This window comes from Lygodium microphyllum, chromosome 9 (assembly GCF_053477565.2).
Source record: "Lygodium microphyllum isolate KBCC chromosome 9, Lygodium_microphyllum_v1.1.10, whole genome shotgun sequence".
Lineage (NCBI taxonomy): Eukaryota > Viridiplantae > Streptophyta > Polypodiopsida > Schizaeales > Lygodiaceae > Lygodium > Lygodium microphyllum.
The window spans coordinates 153,498,111-153,523,933 of record NC_141143.1 but is presented as its reverse complement, the minus strand read 5'-3'; the positions used below and the strand labels follow the sequence as shown (position 1 = coordinate 153,523,933).

The 25,823-nt window shown below is 46.4% G+C and overlaps 1 protein-coding gene across 12 annotated transcripts in view; it reads right to left on the bottom strand.

Moving 5' to 3' along the window:
* The window catches only part of LOC148031733 (VAN3-binding protein-like), a 103,421-nt gene that overhangs the window by 45,345 nt on the left and 32,253 nt on the right, over positions 1-25,823 (bottom strand). The window lies entirely within an intron of this gene.

The following is a 25,823-nucleotide window of genomic DNA, read 5'->3' as shown; positions in this document are numbered from 1 at the left end:
AGGTAGAGTAAAGAATATAAAACTTTTTTTTTTAAACATCTAGCTACAAAACAATGGACAAGTGGAGCCTAGAAGAGACAAAAACTAGGGTAGATACATCTGAAATCCAAGGAACCCTGGTAGTGGCACTTCTAATCTTCCAAGAGCAGACAACCCTATAAGAGGACCAACAGGGGTAGTTCAACCCGCCAACAAGGTCCCACAAATCTTGCAAGTCCAAAATATGCCACATAAGATTTGACCAAGTGATGAAATTTGACCCATTGAAGCAAGTCTTGTCACTAAATGCATTCTTGGCTGTGGCAGAAGAATGGAAGGAGGAATGATGTGTTAGATGTGTGGGTTGTGTTGGGTAGACAGGCCCGGTACTATATGTAGCACCAAGGTGCTTGGCATGGTCGCTTGTGGTGGTTGACCCATCGAAGGTGGTAAAGCATGATAGAGGGTGCATAGCCCATTAGGCATAGGCATTTGGGCAAATTGTATGGCCATCTGAGTAATCTTTGGGGCTTCATATGCATGGGGTAGATACCCTTGTGTGTAGGTCCCCGATGGTGCTTGCTTTGGAGGATGGACTGCCACCACCATCGCACCTCAAACCCCAGCTAAGAGATAGGTACCACCCAACAATTCACCCATATTGACAGCTCTATTGCTATTGTTCCTGTAATATCCCTGGCCCGCATAGGAGACCCCCCCCCCAAATTATTATTAAAGATAATTGAATTTTTTTTATTACCCTCCCCCCCCGTCGTCACCGAACAGGTGGCGGGGGGGAGGAGAAAGGAGGCGACATGGAGGAGGGAGGAGGCACATGGCAACGTGGACGATGGAGAAGACGATGAAGAGGACAATAATGACAATGGATGGGGAGGCCACATGGCCTATCACCCCTCCCTGACTTTCTCAACCAGTCCGTTGTAGCACCGCCATGCAAACGGCAACACCACCACCACTCCACCCCACCTCTTCCGCTATATACCCCCCCCCCCCCCCCCCCCCCCTGCTGCCAACTGAGGAGAGGAATGGGACGTCATTGGGCACAGCACACACACACACACACAGAGAGAGAGAGAGAGAGAGAGAGAACCTTCTAGAAGGTTCCTCCTTCTTTTCCCCTCCTTAGAGGGTGACCACACGCACTTGTTCTTCCCCCCCCCTTTTCCCGCGAGGTTGTCCACAAGCCTAATTTCCACCAAATTGGCCCCCGCTATTTGAGAAAGAGGCAATTGAAGTCTTGTGGGGATCGCATTTAAAGCGAGGAAGATCGAGAATGGCCCCCAAGCAAAGAATTTCGAGTGCGGTGTGGGGGGGGGGGGGAATCCTACAACCAACAACGAAGCTTCGGGTGAGGGTATCACTATCAATCCAACTATGGTAATGGTCATAAGTAATAAATCTCAAATTGATAGATGCTTGCTTGATTCCCGCTTGCGATACGTTAGGGTCCGAACTTTACCACGTGAGAATAGTTAGTTGAAAAAGATAAGCTTCATTCGATTATTCGAAGGATTGAGTTTCCCAGATGCATGTATCAAGAGAAGTTAATTGCATTTAGATGCTATGCAATAAATTCATAAACAGCATATAAGGCTTCAAGCATTGTCGTCTTCCCATCCTCGCAATCGTAGGTGTGTTTTCATCACTTTGAAGGTATATGTTGCAAATTGCACGCCTGATGGATTGCAAGGCAAGTAGCCTAGTCTAAAAGAAATTCATTCTCGAAACTCTAAGATATTTGCCCAAGCTCTTGCTAATAACATGAACTGATAACTCATATTTAATAGATTGGGATCTTGAGGATGTGCATAGTTAGCACAAACAACGATCATAAGGATTAAATCTAAGATGCCTTGAGATCCATCCAATAGCTACTATGTTTATCAATCCTATTCGGGGTTGGGCTAGATGTAAACAACAACTCCAAGTCTCAAAGGCAAGTAGAGAGCTCAAGGATTAGGAAACCCTAAGCCAAAGGAAAGACCGATACTTTTATACTTGTTGGGAAGAATGTTGGGTTGATAGTCAATAAAACTTGGATCTTGTATAGTTGTATGAGAGTCTAACTTATGCCTTAGCTGAAGTGTTAAGTAAAATTTTGCAAGGTATCGCTCTTAGATCCCAAGGGGAAGAGCGAATATGCAATGGAAATGTTATCGCGTCTATTCTTGCATTGTTGGAAAAATACAATTGGTTTCGTTGGTTGTTCAAACATGCTTCTACATTCAGTTGATTGTTGAAATTGTCGTTTGGATGATTATTCCAAGTGCTTGTGATTTATGGTAAATTCATGGCAAGGGTCTATGATGACAAATTGCCATGGGGATAAAGTAATGTTTTCTGCAAGATGATATTAGGGCTGAATGCCTTGTTTGTGCTTGAATCTTAAATGATTTAATTAAGGAAATGATATTTTACTTAAATCAGGCAATTGTGACAAAGATGATTCCCAAGATCAGGACAAGAAATGCCACACATGCAGAGGGACACATGCGTAGGAGATGTCCCGACTGTCGATACTTCCACTACAATGAGCTAGGGCACGTCCAAGCAAACTACCCTAACTTAAGTACGGAAGACATTGAGCCTCCAAGGAAATGAAGCTACACAGGTGCAGTCTATGGATATATAGAGGAATCAGATGAAGACGAAGACCTAGAACCCACTACACCTCTTCAGGTTGATTAGGAATCCTAGATAAATTTTAGCAACATGTAATACATGTATTGGAATAAACCTTACTCTTGTAACTACAGATAACCCGAGTAATATGAGTTGCATTAATTTTGAGCTTAGAACTTACGAGTGATTAGAGATACTTTAGCAAGGAATGACAGTTATAACTTGCAATGAATTTCTCTTAAGTTGTTTCTTCTCAGCTAATATAGATTGGGTCTTACCAAAATGTCAAAGCTTGGGAGTATGCCTTAGTATTACAAGCAAAGCCGATCATCCATGGATCTTAGTCTAGATCTAAAAAGAGGACAATTCGAAAACAGAGTTTCCGAGATAAAGGACCACTTTGGTATGCTAAAAGGATCCTAGGGCAATTTGGTCTAAGGGGGAAAATCCTACCTAAGACAACCAAGAATCTTGTGACCCCAAGTGATAAAGTTGTGCTTTGTTTCTATTGCAAGGAGTTAGGTCATTTCAAAGTGAATGTCCAAAGCACCCTAAACATCGATGCTCCTAGTGCCACAACATTGGACATATCCACGTCAATTGCCCCAACAAGACTTAGAGGACTTGAACTTGCAAGAAATGAGGTTATACAAGCTTCAGTGATCTAGAGCTTACTAGGATAATTATCACATACTTAGGAAAAACCTGGAAGATATCCATGAGATGTGAGTACAATAAAATCTTGTAATCCAGACTCCGATATATCAAATACAATAAGTTATTGTTTCAAAAGATTGCATGCTTATAAGTGGTCATAGTGTCGCAACAAATGTGTAACGAGTTCTAACCCACAGGTTCTAGAACGAAATCCCCAGTTCTTCCGAGATGAGGACATCTCGAGTTTTCTAAGGGGGAGAGGATGTAATATCCCCGGCCCGCATAGGAACCACCCCCCCTAATTATTATTAAAGATAATTGAAATTTTTTTATTACCCTCCCCCCCCTGTCGTCATCGAACAGGTGGCGGGGGGGAGAAAGAAGGAGGCGACGTGGAGGAGGAAGGAGGCAACGTGGCAACCTGGACGATGGAGAAGACCATGAAGAGGATGATAATGACAATGGAGGGGGAGGCTACGTGGCCTATCACCCCTCCCTAACCTTCTCGACCAGTCTGCTACAGCACCGCCATGCAGATGGCAACACCACCACCACTCCACCCCACCACTTCTGCTATAAACCCTCCCCCTTCCCCCCCCCCCAATCGTAAAGAAAGGGAGGATATACTACCTTCCCCTCCCCCCCCTTGTGCTGCCGACTAAGAAGAGGAACGGAACGTCGTTGGGCACGGCAGACACAGAGAGAAAGAGAGAGAAAGAGAGAGAGAGAACCTTCTAGAAGGTTCCTCCTTTTCCCCTCCTTAGAGGGTGACCACACGCACTTGCTTTCCCCACCTTCTCCTACGAGGTTGTCCGCAAGCCTAATTTCTCCCCAGTTGGCCCCTACTATTTGAGAAAGAGGCGGCTGAAGTCTTGTGGGGATCGCATTTAAAGCAAGAAAGATCAAGAATGATCCCCAAGCAAAGAATGTCGAGTGTGTGTGTGTGTGTGTGTATGTGTGTTGGGGGGGGGGGGGGGGGGGGGGGGGGGGGGCGGGGGGGGGGTTTGGTTCCTACAACCAGTGCAACGAAGCTTCGAGCGAGGGTATCACTATCAATCCAACTACAGTAACGCTCATAAGTAATAAATCTCCAAATTGATAGATTCTTGCTTGATTCCCGCTTGCGATACGCTAGGGTCCGAACTTTACCACATGAGAATAGTTCGTTGAAAAAGATAAGCTTCGTCTTGATTATTCGAAGGATTGAGTTTCCCAAATGCATGTATCAAGAGAAGTTAATTGCATTTAGATGCTATGCGATAAATTCATAAACAGCATATAAGGCTTCAAGCATTGTTATCTTTCCGTCCTCGCAATCGTAGGTGTGTTTTCATCACTTTGAAGGTATATATTGCAACTTGCACACCTGATGGATTGCAGGGCAAGTAGCCTAGTCTAAAAGAAATTCATTCTCGAAACTTTAAGATATTTTCCCAAGCTCTTGCTAATAATATGAACTGATAACTCATATTTAATAGATTGGGATCTTGAGGATGTGCGTAGTTAGTACAAACAACGATCATAAGGATTAAAACTAGGATGCCTTAAGATCTATCCGATAGCTACTATGTTTATCAATCCTATTTGGGGTTGGGCTAGATGCAAACAACAATTCCAGGCCTCAAAGACAAGTAGAGAGCTCAAGGATTGGAAAACCCTAAGCCAAAGGAAAGACTGATAATTTTATACTTGTTGGGAAGAATGTTGGGTTAACAGTCAATAAAACTTGCATCTTGTATAGTTATATGAGAGCATAACTTATACCTTAGCCAAAGTGTTAAGTAAAATTTTGCATGGTATCGCTCTTAGATCCCAAGGGGAAGAGCGAATATGCGATGAAAATGTTATCGCGTCTATTCTTGCATTGTTGGAAAAACACAATTGGTTTCATTGGTTGTTCAAACGTGCCTTTACATTCAGCTATTTATTGAAATTGTTGTTTGGATTATTATTCCAAGTGCTTGTGATTTATGGTAAATTCATGGCAGGGGTCTGTGATGACAAGTTGCCACGGGGATAAAGGAATGTTTTCTGAAAGATGATACTAGGGCTGAATGCCTTGTTTGTGCTTGAATCTTAAATGTTTTTTTTTTTTTTTGCAAATAAAGTGTGGCTAATTATATTACTTCAGAAAAAACCTTGAATACAAAGAAGTACTCATGCTTAACAGACTAGTTGGAGCTGATGTAGAGTCACAGATATATCAAATATACAGTCCTCTCAGGGCGGTCTAGGGGGATGGGGGCAAGAAACCATGGACCGGGGGGGGGGGGGGGTGTATCGCCATTTGGGGCTGCATGCTTTCATCACAAAAAACAAGTCCTGGCAGCCCCAAGTGCGCATGAAGTGAAAATGGAACTCCTAACGAGCTCGAGACTCACCCTGCATCTGGTCCCATCGGCTGCAAAGGGAGTGGATGATGGAGGTCCAGAGCTCTGCCAAAGTCGCTTGTACAGAAAGTCTCTCCTTCAAAAACCTCCTAACACCGTGCCTTCTAGATGTGCCATCCAGTGAAACTCCCTACGATCTCCCATACCTCAGAGCAGTCTACTGTGGGCTCCAATACTTGGCGGATGGGTAGAGCCTCTAAGCCGGCTACTACACACAACCCAACCTCAATAAAGAAGATCGTGTCCTGCATCCCAGCCTCATACAGAAGGTGACAACCCTGGCTAACTGCCTGCCAACAAAAAGCTCCCCATGAGATACATCCAAGGTTGGGTGCTATGCGGCGGAGGATGCGGCATGCTCCTCTCCACACTAGCTATGCCGCCTCACACGACCAAAGTCAGTGCTTTGGAGTTTCAAGAAACTTTTGTGTGCAACATTTACATCCTCCATCCTTCTACATCTGGGCTAACCTACTCCCAGCCGCCAAGCCTCCATGTGCCACCAGCCATAAGAAATATGATACCCTCCTCTATCTCGAGCTGTCCCATAGGCAGCACCAGAAGGTCCATCGGAAAGCATCCATGATGTTGTGCTCCGCCCAATACCTGCTACACGACAGTGCCCAATCCATGTCCTCCTGCATCAGCACGTGCCTGTCAATCCTAGCTATGTACTCCAAGACCCTTGGTGGCTTCTTGGCGACCGCAGTGGCCGGCTATAGCCACTCTCTTGAATCCCACTCCAGCTCATCAAGTGGCCTGCCCTCCCAAATCCAGAGGTGCCACTCCCAAAGCTCCTTCCAGAAAACATAGGGGTCCAAACGCCATGTCTTCCCCTGAAGGCCAACCACCCAAATCCTCCTCCACGAAAGGATAGCTATCCCCTCATCCTACTGCTCTCTATCAAGGGCCACACGCCCCCCCTCCTGTACGGTGGAGAAAGTCCCATGCAAGGAGCTGCCCACTCTACCTGCCACCTGTAGGGGGATACCTGTCGGTGAAAACTTAGCGGCCCATACCTCCCCGAGCTCTACTGGCTCTCGTACCGAGGAGTCAAGCCACTACTAAGATATTGTTGTACCAATCTCCCTTCTCCTCAACTCGACTCCTCTCTGGCAACCTGATACCCGCTGTAACACCTCCTCGTCCACCAACCTGTATACCTCTTGCCAGGTCCTAATGGTGCGAGCCGGGCCGGCCTCCAAACCAGCCCACTGGATGTAGAGGCGCTCGCAGATCTATACCCCCTCCTGATCTCTAACTTGGGGATTTTAGATCACCGGCTGGCAATCTATCTCCTCCTGGCAATCTGGGGGGCTCTGAATTAGGGCCTTATGCAGGCCCTACCACACACAAAGTAGGCTACGTAGGAAGGGGAATCTAGGGAGCGTAATCTAGGCTGTCATCAAGATCCATCTCAAGGATGGGGTCTCTAATCCCTGCCAAGTCTCGGTCTGCACTCCTGGAGACCCTCGTGCAATGGGACCTTCCACGTCTGCCCTCCTAGTGTGAGACCGCAGACCACAAGGTTGCCCAAAAGGGCCATACTCTAATGCTTTGGTTCAATGATCCCAAGCCCTCCCTCTAACCAATGTTGGATGATGGCCGTCCATGCCACCTTGGCCCAAGAGTCCGTGGAACCATCCGACCCGGCCCAGAGGAAATTCGCACTAGGCGGCAAAGCTAATCTACTCAGGACGAGGAGAAGCACCAACATGAGGCGATGTACCAAGCCATCACTAGGAGGACCTAGTTGACCACCAAGGCTCAACCCCCTAAGGAAAGGCAAGCAATACTCCAATAGGTCAACTTCCTCCGAATGGAGTCGAGGACTGGAAGAAACTGCTAGACCGGAGCGTCCCACCTAGAACCCTAGGTAACGGACAGTCTGCCCTCTGCACACCCATCTAAATCTCAAGTGGACGCCCCACTCCGTACTAGAGTCCGGGTTTGTAAGGAAACCAACCGACTTCCGCCAGTTGATTTTTTCTCCTACCACAGTACTAGAACACCTCGAGAGCTAGTCTCACTCTCTCCAGCATCAACTCATCGTCCTCTATGTAAAATGTTATATCATCTGTATACTCTGAGCCTAACAACTCCGTCTCTTCTCTCACTGGAAGTCACAGGCCGCATAACCCGCTCACACGTGATCTGAGGAAGTGAGACATAGAACCCTCCCTGCCACAATCGTCCCATGGTCCCATACACAAGAAGTGAGGCTCGGGCCAATCAAGGTACATACCCCTCCACTCCTGTCGTGGGCACCGATGAAGTGCTCCCAGTAAGTGTGTGACTTGCCCAAGAGTACCTTCCTTGCCCGGTGGGCTTGGGCGGAGTGAGCTTGTGCTACTGTAACAGTAAGATGTCGATCCGTTCGGCCAGGGCAAGCTGCAGTTCATGTCGAAAGATCGACTTCCTAAAACCACGTGCTCCACTATAGTGGAGGCTATTCACATTCCAGGATGCAAGATGTAAGCTCATAAGGAAACCTGTGACTGATCGAACAAGCATCTATTCGATGTGGAGACTGCTGATGAAGAAGAGGAGCTATGAGGCATGCAGATATGCTTTGCTGCTGGCCTAGACGATGAACTCCATTCCCCCATGGTAGGAACCATAGAGGTGATGGATGTGCCTAGTGGTACCACTAAGGCATCTATCAACTAGGCCACCTGTGTCAGGGGCCACTCGATCACATCCATCAGAGCTCTCCACTGCGGGGCGGGGGCCCCAAAAGATAATACTCAAATGTGGGACCTCGGCCCCAATCCACTAGTTGATATCCATTATGCAACCTAGCCACTACTGGGAGAAAAGTATCAGTCCTCCTCCCATCCACTGGGAGATGTGATCTGCCACCTGTCTCTTCACCTCCTCCTCTATCAGAGGTATCTTCCAGTCTCCCGTATGAGAGGTCTGAAGGAAGAAAGCGTAGTTTGGTCCATCCAGCGGTGCTAGTAGATGGACCTTACCGCTCCTTGACTTGCGTACCACGAAGATTCCCACTTCTAGGGATAGTGGGAACTCTTTACGCTCCGCAACTCTCAGGTAGGACCACCGCCCGCTGCGAAAAAAATCCAGTGGTAGTAGCAATGTCTTTCTCGAGAAGGTGTGCCGGGCAGCATGGGCACACGAACTGGTGGGTATGTGTATGTGGGGGGGGGGGGGGGGGGGGGGGCGGGGGGGAGGGGGGGGGGCCAGGATGGGCGGAGGGTGGGTTGCCTGTACTAGGTGGGGATAAGAGGGGGTGGTCGACGGGGAGGGGAAGGATGGAGGGGTGGTCAAGTGCGCAAGGCGGGTGTAAGGTGGGGTGGGGGGAGGGAGGGGAGATGAGAGGGTGTGGGAGGTGTGGGTCCTCAAGTGAGGTGGCCTGTGACACCTCCGTGGGTGGTGAGTGTATAGGCCTCTAGTCCTGTCGGGTGGGGCAGGGAGGGGGGGAAACCGCGTGGCTTTTTGCCGGGAGGGCAACGCTCGCCCTCCTGCACCCTGCTGCCGTGGCTATGTCTAAGGGGTTGGTTGCGACCCCCCTTGCCGTCTCCCTCTCTGTCATCTCTAGACCCATGTAAAGCCGTTCGCATCCACCTGTGGGCCTGTTGGCGAGGCTGCCTTGGCTCCGAAGCACGTGCACTCTACTGCGTAATGCCCAAAGTCATGGCAATGCAAGCACTGCCCTGGCTGCCCAGTCACAATAACCTGTTGCCTGAAAGAGTGTCCACCTGCCTCAATCTCTAGAAATTGTGGTATATTCTTTGTCTCTTTCACTGTCATCCGTACCTTTGGGACTCCTAAGACTGTCACTGCGTCCACGAAAGAGACGGGAAGAACTGTGCCAAAGAGCCGTCCAAAGTCTTCCACTAACTGGCGATACTCTATCACCATTCCGAGCCCCTCCGAGGAAGAGTAGGGTGATCGGGTGTCTAAGGAACCTGTTGTAGAGCGCGAAAGCCTCCACTGTGAAACCACTGTACCAGGGGACCGTGTAGATGATCCCCTTCGTGGAAGCGTAGGGTGAACTAGCCAGTAGCTCGTAAGTTGTGTCTGCCGAGGTGAGTCGTCCATGAAGATCCCTTGACCCATCAGAACCGCCTCCATAATCTGTGTTGTGCCAATGTGGAGCATGAAATAAAGCCAATCCCGAAGCTGGGCCGTGGATGAAGAGTGTCCTACTACCTGACCGAAGATCACTGTTTCTTTAAGCTCCAGCTCTGTGGCACGGACGGCTAAGAGCTGTTCCTCAAAGAGGACTATACGCAAGGTGTTTGACTAGGGGGTACTCGCAGAATGCATCAGCATCTAACTAGAGGTTTCCATTACACGTCCCTGCTGAGAACCTACCAATCACACTATTCTGCTGCCGGAGGGGGAGATGTTGCTGCAAAAGGAGAAAGCAACAGGAGGAGGGGAGGGGAGGAGGTTGATGGCAAGGAGAGGGAGCGAATACTCCTTTCTGGAGATGGGGGAGGCACTTGTCTCTACGGATGGTCCAATCCCGACGGAACATGTGAGTGGAGGCTTTCGGATGGGGACCAAAAGGCTATGGAGGCGGGGGCACGTCATGCTGTAGAAGAAGCGCAACGCGATTGGACAAAGGGAAGGAAAGGCTGGCCGGCAGGAGGAGGGGGAGGCGTAATGCTGTGGGAGGCAGGGGAAGCGCTAGGTGGGCGCGATGGCAGTAGAAGCGTGACGGGTTAGGGAGTGAATCTTAAATCATAATGATTTAATTAAGGAAATGATATTTTGCACGGGTGGATCACCTCCAAGATCGCACTGCGGATCAACTCGAGAAGGGCACTGCTCGATTCATGGGCCGAAGGTCGAGTGGCGAAAAGGCCAACCACGGAAATGGTGTTTCACTCCTAGGCAGCTTGTGGGTCAGGTGGAGCTCTGGACACCTCTTGCCAAGTCCAGAACGGAGTTGAAGACTGCCATGGCCCCAATGTCTGTGGCATTGGAAGATCCTATTCTAGATAAAGGATGGAAATTATAGTGCCATGTGATTTGGACCAAGTACTTCTGCAGGGCAGAAGGGATATATAATTTCTCCTGTATGGGAAGGAGACAAAGATTAACTTGAAGATAAGTTAAGGAACTTATTTGTAAAAAGGACTACCTGCTCCGTTTTCGTGTTCGTGGTATAAGATACGTGAACAAAACCTGTTCCCTAAAAGGCTTAATTAAGGAAGCTGATTTTAAATGTCACTCATGAATGTGATAGGACCTAATTAAATAACTAAAGAACGCCTACTGAGGAAAAAGGGTGGGCCGCCGAAACCGCCAACGGATCCGTCCTATGGCAGGGTGGTCCCAGAGAATTGGAAGGCTTCTCACAAGGTTTTACCGACGCCCGACCCTTAGAAATTGTTAGGTTAGAACCCCGATTCATGCCATTTTAGGGGATCGGAATGGGACTATGCCCTACGGGTAGAGAGGTCGAGCGACACATCCCTCTCATTTCCTATTCTCTTTGAACCAAGTGCGGCATGGATCTGCTTCGGCTTAGGTATCTCTGCATAAAGTAGGATATCCAGGACCCGAGGCTAGAATGCTGTCAGGAGACCTTAACCACTAGGAACCTGAATTTCAGGTTGATCCCAGTGGGTTCGGACGCAAACGTTCCGTTGCGAGGCAGACTCGAGAAACCCCAGGTGACAAACCCCGTAACATTCCATGGGAGTGCTGGGTAGCGTTGCTTAGATTCGTCTCTCGATGAACTGCTAAAAACTTGCTTGGACAACTGATAGACGGGCACGTTACAGTTCTTGGCCACCAATTGCCCCTCACACTCCACCTATGGCCTACTGCTCTAGCTCTTGTGTTTGCTGCTGGAGGTCATTTTCAGACTGCCACATCTGCGTTTTCCAGCCAGGCAGGCCGCCCTACTACCAGCCAGTTATCCTCTGCTGCTCCAGTCAGCTGATGTCATTTTCAGCTCAGCCAGACCTGTGTTTTAGCAGGCTGGGTTGGCATACAGTTGCTGCCTTCACTAAGATATCATCAAAGACTGCCTGTTGCGTTTTGTGATCCGTTCGGAGTATGACACACACTGGTGTCTCAGACTCCTCTTCCAGCTCTCACCGCATCCCAGGCCACCCGAGACAGAGATTTGAGGCCCATTGTATCATAACCACATATAGTTTGATTATTCATTCATTGATTTATCACTCTGAGTTCTCTTCACATTGAGTTCTACTACTTCACTGTATTTGTCATACTTTTTTGAGTTCTCTATCTCTGTTCACACATTTATGTATAGGTATTAGAGCTAGATACACTCAAAGATAGCTCAACCTTGATCTGAAAGCTTGATATTGAAGGGAAGTAACAACGCAAACCTTAAGTGGTGATCAGTCTCACGGAGTAGGAGCTAAGAGTAATGATCAGAACGGAACATGGGCATTGGTGGAGCATCCACACCATAAGGTTATAGGGACCAAATGGGTTTTCACACTAAACTAAAAGGAGATGAAACTTTGGATACATATAAAGCTCACCTTGTAGTAAAGGGTTTTGACAAAAACAAGGTATATATATGAAGAAAACATTGCACCGACCATGCAGTTGACATTTTTCCCATCTGTTAGTTGCACTCATCTCTCACCATAGATGGCCAATATATTAAATGGATGTCAAAAGTTTCTTTCTAAATGGATATTTAGAGGAGGTCTATGTGGAGCCACCCAAATTCACTCTTCACAACCATGCAAATAAGGTCTTTTTTTAGTAGAAATCTCTTTATGGGTTGAAGCAAGCACCGCACTCTTGGTTCCGTAGAATGGATGGTTTCCTTATATCACACAAATTTCATTCTACCCGAAGCCCACTTCAGAGGGCATCAGCTATGTGCTATTATATGTCGATGATCTATTGATCATGCCATGGATACTGGTATTATTGCACAATCTAAGGCATAGCTCTGTTCTACCTTCAAGACGAGGGATCTTGGTCACTTATCTTCTTCTTCGTGCGTGGAGGTTGTCCAACATGGGGAGGGTAACTTGTATCCTAGTAGAAATATGCCCCTCAATTAGTGGAACAATATTGTCCACATGAGACATGGCCAGTGGCCACATCTCTAAATCCCACTATAAAGCTCATGAAGGATTCCCATGCGCAACCTTTTTTATGAGCACTAAGGAGCCTTCACTGGCATGAATTTTGTTGATCCATCAAGAGATGTTTCTAAGCGACACCATCCAAAACTCCTTGGAAGTGTCCAAAAGGACCAACCTAAATCCAATTCTTAAAAGAGTTAAGATAACAATCTTCTAGCGTCGGTCTTCGAGCGTCATGCTTTACACAAGAACACTTGAACTAAAGCGAACCTGTGTCGCACTTGGTTCAAAGAGTGTGAGAAACAAGAGGGAGCTAGCACATCAACCCCTCCACCCATAAGGCTAAGTCTCACCCCAATCCCTTAACATGACCCAAGGTTAAGCTCTCTATAATATTGCCTAGGACAATCATCGTCTAGCCCTTCCAAAATTATCCTAATTATATCGCCTTTAAGAAAACTCTCGGCTCACCGAAATGACCCAACCATAAGATAGATCCATCGAGGGTCCACCCTCTCTCTTCCCTCGATGGTGTGTTTTAGTTATTTAATTAACCTAGCAAATTTATGTTTGACATATAAGCTTCCTTAATTAGCCTATTAGCACCAGGTTCGTTCATGTAATTTACATATAGACACAAAGAAAAGATCAAATAGCCTTCAAAAGACAATAACAATAATATATTTATATACACCTTCTCCAAGCTGCAACGTGAATTTAGCCTTCTGTCCCTTATACCAGGACTCGCATCCAAACAGCTAGATACTCACGTCCAAGTCCCATGGACACAATCCATAATCCACCCTTTATCTAGAATAGGGTCTTCCAACGTCTGTAGACATTAGGCCATGGAGGTTTTCCAACTCCAACCTAGGCCCCAGTGTAGGGTGTCCAAAGCCTTCCTAACCCGCAACCTGCCATAAGAGTGAACCAATGTTCTGTGGTTAAATTCACACCACTCGACCTTCCGCCAATGTATCGAGTAGTGCCCATCTAGGTCTCTTGCCTTTTTCGACATCTTTTTTCTATGGTGCAATTATGGAGATAATCCACCCATGTATCAAACCCTCGGAACAAGGGCAACTCTCTCCTTTAGGAGATTCACAAAAAGTTAAACAAAAACAAGGCAAGAGGACTACCTTTAAGCTAATAAAAGCAATAGTTTTCCATAACAAGAATAACATCTCTTCAAAATGAAATGCAACTCAAAACAACGCCCTTGGGTATCCCATAAGGATCAATAACTTGCCAATATGATTCTCTAAAGAGTGTAACTACTTAAGGAATAATATAAATAGCAATCCTAATTTATACTTAAGTTGCAGGTCAAGATAATGCATGATATTAATTGAGTTACTTATATCATCCTTCAATTCAACTTTGCACAAAGGCATCTAGAAGGCTTGTGGACGAGGGTGGAATGGACATCATAGTCACAATTGAATGCTTTAGATTCGAGGTGTTCCTCTTGGGATGTCACAACTCTATAGAAACAGAATTTGTATCCTTTTTCATTAATTTGTCTATATAATGATTTATTAAATTTGTTTCCTTTGCACTAATTAGATATAAAGAAAAGTGCATTGGAGCTAGTCACTGATGAGTGGTCACAGGTTATGGTGGACCCACGCGGTGGGTTAGAGAAAAGATAGATCACACTTCCACCTATATGGCACGATTGGGCGCCTGTGACCAGAACTCACGCATATCAAGGTTAGACTCACACACAGAAATGATTGATGCCTTGAAGTGTGGGCTAGATCCGCCAGAACAGACAGTTACAATCAACAAGATGGCATGATCATGAAATGCTTGTACAAAGTGCATGTATGGGCTGAAATCTTGAAATGCACATTTCTTTGCATAGGAAAGTCACATGAAGATTCTGATACTGTTTTTGCGATGTACACGGGAAAAGCTTTCATATGACACCCATATTGGGGGGTCCCTAAATTTTAGGAGCCTCGAATTAGCCTAAAAATGCTAGTCCTAAAAAATAGGGATGTCATTCTAAAAATAGTAAATTTTATACTCTAATTGTGCTTACTAAATTTGGTTGTTTCTATTCTTGATAGTATTCAGCCCAAAAAGGAAGGCCATAGAGAAGAGACAACTTGACACTTGTCACACAAGTTTCCAAGTGTCCCACCACTTGTCACATCTCATGACATGTGGCTGGACACTTGTCTTGTGCTACTCCACTTTCCCCTTTTGTACTAGCTCTTCCCTCTCCTATAAATAAGAGCTCGTTTTTCTTCATTGAGCATCATTTTTCTTTGCTGCTGTAAACTCATGTACAACACCCACAAATAGCCAAAAACTTACCCCATCCATCCCCATCATCATCCCCCACTTCTCCATTATCAAATTCCTCCATATTCCCTCTTCTATCACTGCTGTTTTACAGGACAGCAAGACTGTAAATTCATTACAACACCTCCTTCTCGAGCTCTTTCTTCCATTTTAGCAACAAGAAGCAAGCCCTATCCATGTACTGCTGATCAACGATGGAGAAAGGCTGATTTCCCCTCTTTCTTCTCTCATACTGTAAAGAAAATCAGTTCTTATCATTGCATAATAGATAATGCATGTGTGTTTGTACATCTTTGCATGATCTTGTGAGAGTGAGAATTACTTCTCCTCACTCGCAGGTTGATTGTAACTAAGCTCTTCCCTAAGGGACTTGGGTTGAGCAGAAATACATTCCTGAGAGAGGAGGGGGGGGGGGGGGGGGGTTTTGCCCATCTTCAACCCTCAATCTTGTCTCCATTACTTTTACATTTTCATGGCTGAAATTTTATGAGTAATTTTCATTTTCAGCTTTAAGTGTTCATTCTCTTTTATATTAAGTCTCGAAAACAAGCGAATTTCATAATTGTTAAGCATACTACGTTGTTCCGGGCATTTACATGGGAGTCCTCATGCATCCCAAGCTCCTTGTGCTCTTTCTCGAACCTCAACAATACTTGTGCTCATCTTCAAGCTTCAAGGTTTGAGGTCGTGCTTCTTCGTACATGCTTTCAAGTCTCGATTTACCACCTTCGTCTTGATGAGGTTCAAAGTCAATGGCTCATTGTCTGCTTGGTAGCAATGCCGCACTTCCTCAATTTCTTTATTTCCCTCTATCTCTCTCAATCCCTATTTCTCCCTCTATCTCTCTCAATCTCTCCTTCTCCCCCCCCTCCTCTCTCGCCTCTCCCTCTCAACAACATCTCGATCATACCAAAAGGCAATGCCATAACACACTAATGCTTTATATAGCCTTAGAGGATAACCCTCCTCTCTTTCATTAACAACTCCTTTCTCGTTATCAACGCGCTGTAGCATGTGTGGATGCATGGCCGGGAGACAGATCAATCTGCATTGCTAGCGGGGGTGATGTTTACGATGGAGTGGAGGGGGTGGTGCAACAGTTGTTGGCCGCCTGCATGGTGGCTTTCCGGCGTAACGACAACAAGTAAGGTAAGGTATTGAAAAAATTGAATTTTAATTCCTTTCCTTTAGATGTTGTCCCACACATAGCCTCTTTCTTATGATATTACGAGTCATCTTACCTTTACATCTAATTTAATCTAGGAATCACTAGATCCCTTGTAGATTCATGCCATGTTTCAAAGCATAACTTAATGACTGAGAAGTCCAGTTTTATGTCTAATCCTCCCAAGGAGGGTCTCAAATAGGCATATCTCTCTTTCAAAAATATTATTAGGTTTCCCCTTTCAAGACTATTAAGGAAATTCTTTTCCAAACAAATAGTACCTAGTAATAAGGCAATAAAAAGGCCTTTACTTTACCTTTTAGCAGACAGACAATTTATCTTAGCATTACAAGTTCATGTTTGATTTCCCTAATGCCTATGCATAGTACAAAGGCATGTGGAAGGCTTGTGGACAAGGGTAGAATGGACATCGTAGTCGCAATTGAGTGCTTTAGATTTGAGGTGTTCCTCTTGGAAGCCATCATGCATCCCAAGCTCCTTGTGCTCTTTCTCAAATCTCAACAATACTTGTACTCATCTTCAAGCTTCAAGGTTTGAGATCGTGCTTCTTCCTATACGTTTTCGAGTCTAGAATTACCACCTTCGGCTTGATGAGGTTCAGAGTCAATGGCTCATTGTCGACTTGGTAGCAATGCCGCACTTCCTCAGTTTCTTTCTTTCCATCTCTCTCTCTCAATCCCTATTTCTCCCTCTATCTCTCTCAATCTCTCCTCCCTCTCTCTCTCTCTCTCTCTCAACAGCATCTCGATCATACCAAAAGGCATGCCAATGCCAATGCATAACACACTAAGGCTTTATATAGCCTTAGAGGGTAACTCTTCTCCTCTCTTTCATTAATAACAACTCCTTTCTCAGGCAGGGTGTGTGGATGCATGGCTGGGAGACAGATCGATCTGCACTCCTAGTGGGGGTGATGTTTACGATGGAGTGGAGGGGGTGGTGCAACAGTTGTTGGCGGCCCGCATGGTGGCTTTGCGGCATAACGCCAACCATAGATAAGGTAAGGTATTGAAAAAATTAAAGTTTTAATTCCTTTCTTTTAGATGCTACCCTCCTTCCCCCACCCGCTATAAGGGCTTTGTAGCTATACCATAGTGTTGCTGCCAAAAACACCTACATAGGAAGTAGTAGTGACTCTGAGCCCTGCTCGGTTTCCACTCTGTGTGATTTCCTATACCTAGTGGTGAACCCTCACATGAGCAGCATCACGGGGTGTAACCCTAGGATGTGCTTATGTTGTACCATTTCTTTCATTGAATAATACTAGACTGTACCTTGCTCACATATCGTATTACCTTTATGTGCCGTGTCAAGTGAGTGATTGAGTACAAGTGCATTACACTTGGTATTAGAGCAACTCTTGCTTGGAGTGAAAGAGTGCTCTCACAAAAGTATCAGAGAAGATCCAGTGCCCCGAAATCATGTCGTGATGCCCATGTCACGATGTTCCACGTCGTGTCACTCCACATCGCATCGCCCCACGTTGCGTCAACCCCTCTTGCGACACCCCCCTGGCACGACGATCTCCGACACGACGACCCTAACACAAGTCACCATCTGAAGATGTGACATGGCTTTCCCACGTCGACAACACCAAGGCTAAGGCACGGCTTCCCACAACAATATGGAGGACAATGGAGAGAATGCACCCATCCTAGTGGTTGAAGAGAAGAAGAAGAGCTGAGATCAAGAATGGAGAGAAGCTCAGGAGGAAAAAGTAGCCGGACTAGATAGGCAATTGGAGGGCATGTCAAGTTTGTTGGACTCAATTTTGAGGAATATGCAAATAAAGGAAGAAGAGGAGGAAAAGAGAAGAAAGTCTGAAGTGGAGCAAGGTTACAGAGAGTGGGTGATATAGCAACACGAGGAAGAGAAGAGACACAAACTACAAGAAGAGGTGGATAGATGGCAGATAGGTTAGCTAGGGAGAAAACATCTAGGAGAGTTCAAGTTATAAAGAAAGACAAGGAGAAGGCGGCTGAAGTAGGAAGCAAGAAGAAAGACAAGAGGCAAAACAATGAGGAAGAGGAGAGTGAGAGTTCAAAAGATGACTATGGCAAGTTCAAGATGCCCTAACAAACCAAGTACAAGGGAGAGAGAGACGGGTTGATTTTGAAGAAATGGATTGTGGAGATAGATAGATATTTGAAGTACACTAGAATCACCGAAGACAAGAAGGGAGAAGTGATAGCCATCTACCTAGAGGAGGACGTTGCTAGCTAGTACCTACTAGAACAGGAGCAAGGACGCACTGCCTTTTATGGGAAGAACTTCAAGAGGAACTCAAACACTACTTCATCCCGAAGATGGAAAAATTCAAAGTTAGAGATGAGTGGAGAAATCTCAAACAAACACAAGGAAAGATGGAGTATGTTAGCGAGTATAGGCAGTTTGTGATGCTCCAACAACCCAACAGGACATAGACACAAAGTTACATGGATTTCTATTCGACATGCAAGAATGGGCCAAGAGAGATGTTAAAAGACAAGAACCAACTAGTTTGGCAAAGGCCATGAGGATGGCTGAAAGATTAGTCGACTTAGAAGGAAGGAGGGCAGCCCAAGGGAGTCAAGCTAGATTCAACACCAACCTTACCACCAACTCTTGGACCTCAAGACCCAATCCCCCAAGAGGCCCCATCTCAGATATTCGAGGTCAAATCTTAGGAATAACCCTAGTCACATCACAGTCAGCCTTGGTACCAAGAGGATCAATTGAACGATGGAAAAACAACCACTATAGACCAATCCCTAGTGTATCTTATGGGTCTACAAGATCAAACACATCATGGTGGAGACCCCAAGACTCAACCACATGGGTTTCAAGTGCGGGGAAATCCACTATCAAAATAGATGCCGCATGGAAGACACAACCTCAACAAGTGGATCCAAGGTAACTGTCACAAGTGCTTATGGAGAGGAGGAGCCACAACCCCCGCGCATCCAAGAAATCCCCAGCAGAAGTAAAGAGGGCCTAGACCACTCAAGAGTGGGGACAATTAGTCCACGTTTCCAATGCATGGTGGCTCCAGTAGCAACAATACATCACTTATATCTCAAGGGAAGGGTGAGTGAAGGGGATCAAGCAATCATGATAGACACAGGAGCCACTCACAATTTTATCACACCAGATTGTGCAGCAAAACATGGACTCAAACTGTCTAAGGCCCCAGAAGGATTAACAGTGACCTTTGCACAAGGAGAAGCAAAGGAAGTCAAGAAAGGCTTTGCAATGCAAGTGAAAGCGAGTAAATGGAAGGTCAAGCTTAACTTTCTAGTCATACCCATGGACGACTTTGAAGTCATTTTGGGCCTCGAGTTCTATGAAAAATATGTCATTGCAATGTTTGAAAAAAAGAGTTAATGAAATGCTACTAGATATGCGAGGAGAGGGCGTAAGAGAACCATGTGAAAGAATCCCGAAAGAATGCAACTCCCAGGCAAAACATCAATCAAAGTGCAGATGAAGGAGAGCAAGCCTAGAGTCTTGTGGCAAACTCCAAAGCTAACACCTAATAAACCAAGAACACCAGTCCAAGTAACGCCTCGCCAAGTGACCAATGTTCGGCCCCGCATCATGGCCTACAGTGCCAAACAACTGGAGAAATCAATGAAGCAAGGAGACATGGTGTATTTATGCATGATCCGACCTATAGAGCAAGAGGTTACTAAGAAGCCCAAACCACAAATTGGCAACAAAGAAGTGGAATTGATATTTGAGGAATATGCAGATGTGATGCCAACAGAACTATCCAAAGGCCTACCCCTCAAAAGAGAGGCAGACCACAAGATTGAGCTAATCCGAGGGGCAATCCCACCAACTAGAGCCCCATACCCCATGAATCACACCGAACTCATGGAGTTGAAGAAGCAATTACATGAATTGAAAGAGTAAGGATTTATCCAACCCAACAAGACCCCCTTCGGTGCCCCAGTGTTGTTTATAGGGCTTTTAATAAGATCACCATCAAGAACAAATGTCCCATGCCCTTGGTTGAAGACCTATTAGATAGACTCCATGGAGACAAATATTTCAGCCACATAGATCTTAGGTCAGGGTACCACCAAATCCGTATAGTTGAAGAAGATATTCCCAAATCAGCTTATTGTACTCAATATGGGAGCTTTGAGTGGCTCGTCCTAGGGTTTGGACTGAGCAATGGGCTCGGGTACCTTTTGTGGCTTAATGGATGGAGTATTCCGACTAGAGACAGATGTATTTATCATTATCTACATAGATGATCTCCTAGTGTATAGCAAAACCTTAGAGGAACATAAGCAATACCTAAGATTAGTCTTTGAGAAGCTGAGACAACACAAACTGTATGCCAAACCTGAAAATGTGAGTTTGCAATGGAGTTAGAATTCTAGGGTTCATCGTAGGTGACGAAGGCATCAAAGTAGACCCCAGGAAATTAGCCACAGTGAAGAAGTGGCCAGTGCTGAAGACTGTTGGAGAAGTTCGAGAATTCCTAGGGTTCACGATGTTTTATAGAAGATTTGTCAAGGATTATAGCACGGTAACCGTATCCCACCTAACTAAAGGAGATGGAAATTTCACATGGGGGAGTGAGCAACAAGCTGCTTTTGAGTTGATGAAAGAATGTATGAGTCAAACCCCCGTACTCAAAGTGCCAAACTTTACCAAACCCACCAAACCCTTCGAAATCTCCACAAATACATCAAATTATGGCATTGGGGAGTGTTGATGCAAGATAGATACCCCGTAGCTTATGAATCCAAGAAGTCCACAAATATAGAAACTAGATGGAGCACACATGAGAAGGAAATGCTCGTAGTAATTCATTGCGTTAGAAAATGAATGCACTATGTACAAGATAAACACACAATTGTGTTCACAAACAACATATCACTCAAATACTTCCATTCCCAACCCAAGTTATCCGTCAAACAAGTCAAATGGCTCAACTTCCTGGCAGAGTTCAACTTGGAGATCAAAAACAAGCTAGGCTCCACAAACAAAATAGTAGATGCACTAAGCCACAAGGCTGATTTGAAGGCAATGAGTGTGGTCAATAGCAATTTCCTTGAGTTAATGAAAGAGGCTTTAAAACATGACCAAGAAATGCACAAGATCATAGAAGAAGTGCGAGCTGAAAGGACACCTCATGGCATGTATACCCTGGAGGAGGGAATTTTGTTTGTAGATAAGAGATTGTACATTCCCAATAGTGTGGAGTTGAAGAAAGTCATACTACATGAAGTGCGTAATGGGAAGTCAGGGGGACATAAGGGCCAAAGCAAGACACTTGAGACCCTCCAAAAACAATTCTTTTGGCTAAACATGAAGGAGGAAGTCATAGACTATGCCAAGACTTGTCCCACTTGCCAACTAGTGAAAGCACCACGCTCCAAGTCAACAAGTTTATTTCAATCAATGCCAGTACCTAGCCGGCCATGGAATGTCATTTGCATGGATTTTATTATGGAACTCCCCGAATCCCATGGCTAAGCCATCATCTTTGTAGTGGTAGACTATCTTTCCAAACAAGCCTACTTTATACCTTCCAAGCCACCATTGAATGCCAAGAAGATAGCCCGCCTCTTCCCCAAATCCTTCGATGGTTCCACAATTCAAGGCACTAGCTCAAGAAAGCTCCAACCTCCCTAGCCGCATGCGCGAGAAGAGAAGAGAAGAAGGAGAAGGTGAGAAGAGGAGAAGAATAGCTTCTCCACGGTCCCTCACTCTCACACACTCACACTCTCCCTCTCTCATGCACAAGCAGGAAGCAAGAACAAGAACAAGAAGAGAGCTAGTTTGCAAACACACCAAGAATGAGCTTATCCGTTAACTTTTTGGCTTTTATACATGTCCTTCTCCCCTTGGACACCCAACCCATTTCCATGACCGACCATCTAGCCTTGGTCCTCTTTTCTACTCTTTTCCTATTCTTTCATATTCTCATGGCTCTTTTACATGTGCCTTTTCATTTACAACTTGCACAAGAGGGAGCCTAGTGCTCTTTTACAAATGCCTAAAATGCATTATTTTTTTTGTGCTTCTTGGTTTTCTTTTTCCATTGGGCTATCTTCTTGTGCTCCTTCTTAAGCCTTCTTTGTGTCTTGTGTCGTTTCGAGGGTTAATAGTACCCCCCTCCTAGCTGAGTACCAGTCTCATGGCACTAGATGGTATGGATTGGAGAGATTGAGGGTGGTTTGTGAAATGGTAGTTGGGGCTTTTGAGAAATTGATCATGTAGGATAAGCTTGTGGCATATGATTGGAGATTGTTGGTGCTGAACATAAGGATATGCCCGTACTCGATCTTGGGAGGTGGCTCCATGCTGACCAAGTGACCAAGGCAAGAAGAGAAGAGGAGAAAGAAGATGTAGAGGATCCCTAAGATCCAAGATTCCCACCAAAAAGGGAACCTGCAGTAAAGAACAATAGACAGAGTGAATTGGAGAACCCGAAATTCAACCTTGGGAAAGAAGCCACTAGCTGCATGCATCCATGCTAGAAGGAATACAAAGGCCTCGTCACCAAGTCGCGGCTGAACCTCCGAGGTCCCGATCTAGGTGGTACCTAAAGATCCTGGGTATCAGTAAAAGAGATGACTGGTCAAAGATAGCCACCCCAAGAAAGTAGAGGATGGGTGAAGAGCTTCATGTGGAGTAGGTTCCCCCTCTGAGGTGGAAGGTGGAGGAGCCTCCACCACTGAAGTCAAAGAAGTAGATGCCCCCTCTGAGGGCAAAGAAATAACATCCCCCTCTGAAGAGGATAGGGAATCCAAAAACTTATGGATCACGGACTCCGAAATGTCTGATGACGAAGGAAGTGCCGCCGGTCGTGCTGAAGAAGGTATCTAGGGTGCCGAAGAGCACCTAGAGGTAGCCTCTCGAACCTGAGTAGTTGAGGGTGGGGAAGGCTGGGGCTCAGAATGAGCGCAAGAGGTAGGCAACAGTCGCTATCTCTCAGTGGAGCAAACTGGGTAGCCGAAGAAGAGAAAGGAGTCGAGCAATCACTGTCTCTCGAAGGAGCTGACTGACGAGGAGATGGTATCAAACAATCACTGTCTCTCAATGGAGTGGACTACAAATCCATAGGTCATGGAAGCCACTGTACCTGAAAATAAGTGGGAGAAGACGGCCATTGGCATTGTGACGATCTCCAGGAGATTGTAGCTCCAATTGATCCTCCATGTGCTCAAAAGGACTTAGTGTGCATCGGATGCGTCTTATTGCCTTGAGAATAGTACTCTGATAGCCGATGTAGAACAATCTTTGTGGCCCAGAAAGGAGAGGTGGCACACGGAGTGCCTGGTGAAAGACGCATATACTCCGGGGGGTGGGGAGCAAATGTCGAAGTCGGCAAGCATCGGTGGTGTATCCGGTGATGCCACAATAGGAGCACCCAGTAGTCTGGTCATCTATTGGTAAAGAAGCCATGGATACCAATGTGCCTTGCTGAAGAAGGAAGAGGTCAGCCACCATGAACCATGAACCGCAATGTCCGCCTCAAAGGGTGTGAGGGCAGTGTGAAGCACGAACTGCAATGTCCGCCTCAAGGGGTGGGAGGGCAATGGAAGGGCTGGATGTGAGCTGCCTGTGGGAGGAGGATGCGACCAGCAGTAAGAGATTACAACCAATAGAAAACGCAATTGAGGAGAGAGAAAGACTAAAAACGTGGGCAACAGGTGAGAGAAAGACTAAAAACGTAGGCAAGACAGCCTACAAGAGAGAGAAAGACTAAAAACGCAGGAAAAAAATAGCAACAGCAGTCAATATGCTAAAATTAGCTCTGAACAGTGTGTGATATGCTGGAAACAGGCGCCAGACTGTTCTAGACAGCAATGGCCAGCTTGGACCGCGATGTCCTCCGCATTTGGGGTGTGGGCAGCAAGCTGAAATACCTAAAATCTCTAAAAACAAGATTTTGATACAGTGGAAGAAGAAGAGAAGTGGATACCGAACCCGCCACCGGTCTTTGCCTTCACTAGAGTGGAGGATCTTTGCCGTTGTTTGAGCAGATCCAACTCTGATACCAAGTCAAAAGATGACATACCAGCAAGACAATAGGGTTTGTGGAGGGAAACACGGAGTGAACTTGGAAAACATGAAGAAGAGAAGAGACGAGAGAAGAAACTCTGATGAATGGAATGATGAAGTTCCGAATCATGGAGTGAATGTGATACAAGGGAACAAGGATGCCGTAGCACAAGGAAGATGATGAAGACAGCCACGAACCACGAACTGCAATGTCCTCCTGAAGGGGTGTGAGGGTAGTAGAGAGGCTGGAGAGAAGAGGTGGACTGAATGAATCAGCCGTGAGGAATGAATGAGAGAGTGGCCTATAAATAGGCACAGACAATCTAGGATGGCGCCCCTTTTTGGGGCTACAAACCCTAAAAGCAAAACACAAAAACGCAAAAACGCAAACTGCAGGTGAAGGGTGAAGGGTTTCTCAACACCAGGAACCCCCACCCCCCCTGCGTTGTTGCTGCCTCCCCCGCCCTGCAACCCCCTGGCCCTGTTTGGCAGACCCACCATCCGCGCTTCCCCCCTCTCCCCGGCCATCGCTCCCCCCCCAGTTGCTCCCTCCCTTTGTAGCAACTTCCCCCCACTGGTAGCAAAGGAGCGTGATTGGTAGCTTCTCAATAGGAACGCACAATGGTAACCTCTGGTCAAACGCCAGTACATTCTACGAGTGCCCCCCAATCAAACACCTTGTGGGTCATCCTCTCTGAGCAACAACTCTTAGTCGTCCATGCGACAAAGCTGGAGCTAAAGGAAACAGCGATCTTTGGTCAGGTAGTAGGACACTCCCCATCCAAGGCCTAGCTTTGAGATTAGCTTCACTCCACGCTGCGCATCGGCATAGAGCAAATCGTGGAAGCGGTTCTTATGGGTCAAGGGATCTTCATGGTACGACTCACCTCGACAAACACAACCCGTGAGCTACTGGCTAGTTCACCCTATGCTTCCACAAAGGGGATCATCTACATGGTTCCCTGGTATAGTGGTTTCACAGTGGAGGCATTCCTACTCTACAATAGGTTCCTTAGACACCCGGTCACCCTACTCTTCCCCGGACTGGCGATAGAGTATCACCAATTAGTGGAAGACTTTGGACGGCTCTTTGATATTGTCCTTCCCGCCTCTTTAGCGGACGCAATGACAGTCATAGGAGTCCCAAAGGTATAGGTGGTAGTGAAAGAGACAAAGAATATACCACAGTTTCTAGAGATCGAGGCAGACGAACACTCTTTCACGCAGCTCGCTATTGTAACTAGGCAGCCAGGGCTGTGCTTGCGTTGCCATGACTTTGGGCATCAAGCAGTAGAGTGCACGCGCTTCAGAGCCAAGGCGGCTTTGCCGACAGGCCCACAGGTGAATGCGTATGGCTTTACATGGGTCTAGAAACAACAGAGAGGGAGACGGAAGGGGGGGCCGCAAACAGTCCCCCAGACACAGCCATGGCCACAAGGTGCAAGAGGGCAAGCGTGGCCCCCTCGGGCAGAGCACCACGCGGCCCCCCCCACCTCGCCCCACCCGGCACGACCACAAGCCTACACATCCACCCCCCACGGAGGCGTTACAAGCCACCTCACCTGAGGGCCCACACCCCCCCCCCCCCGACCC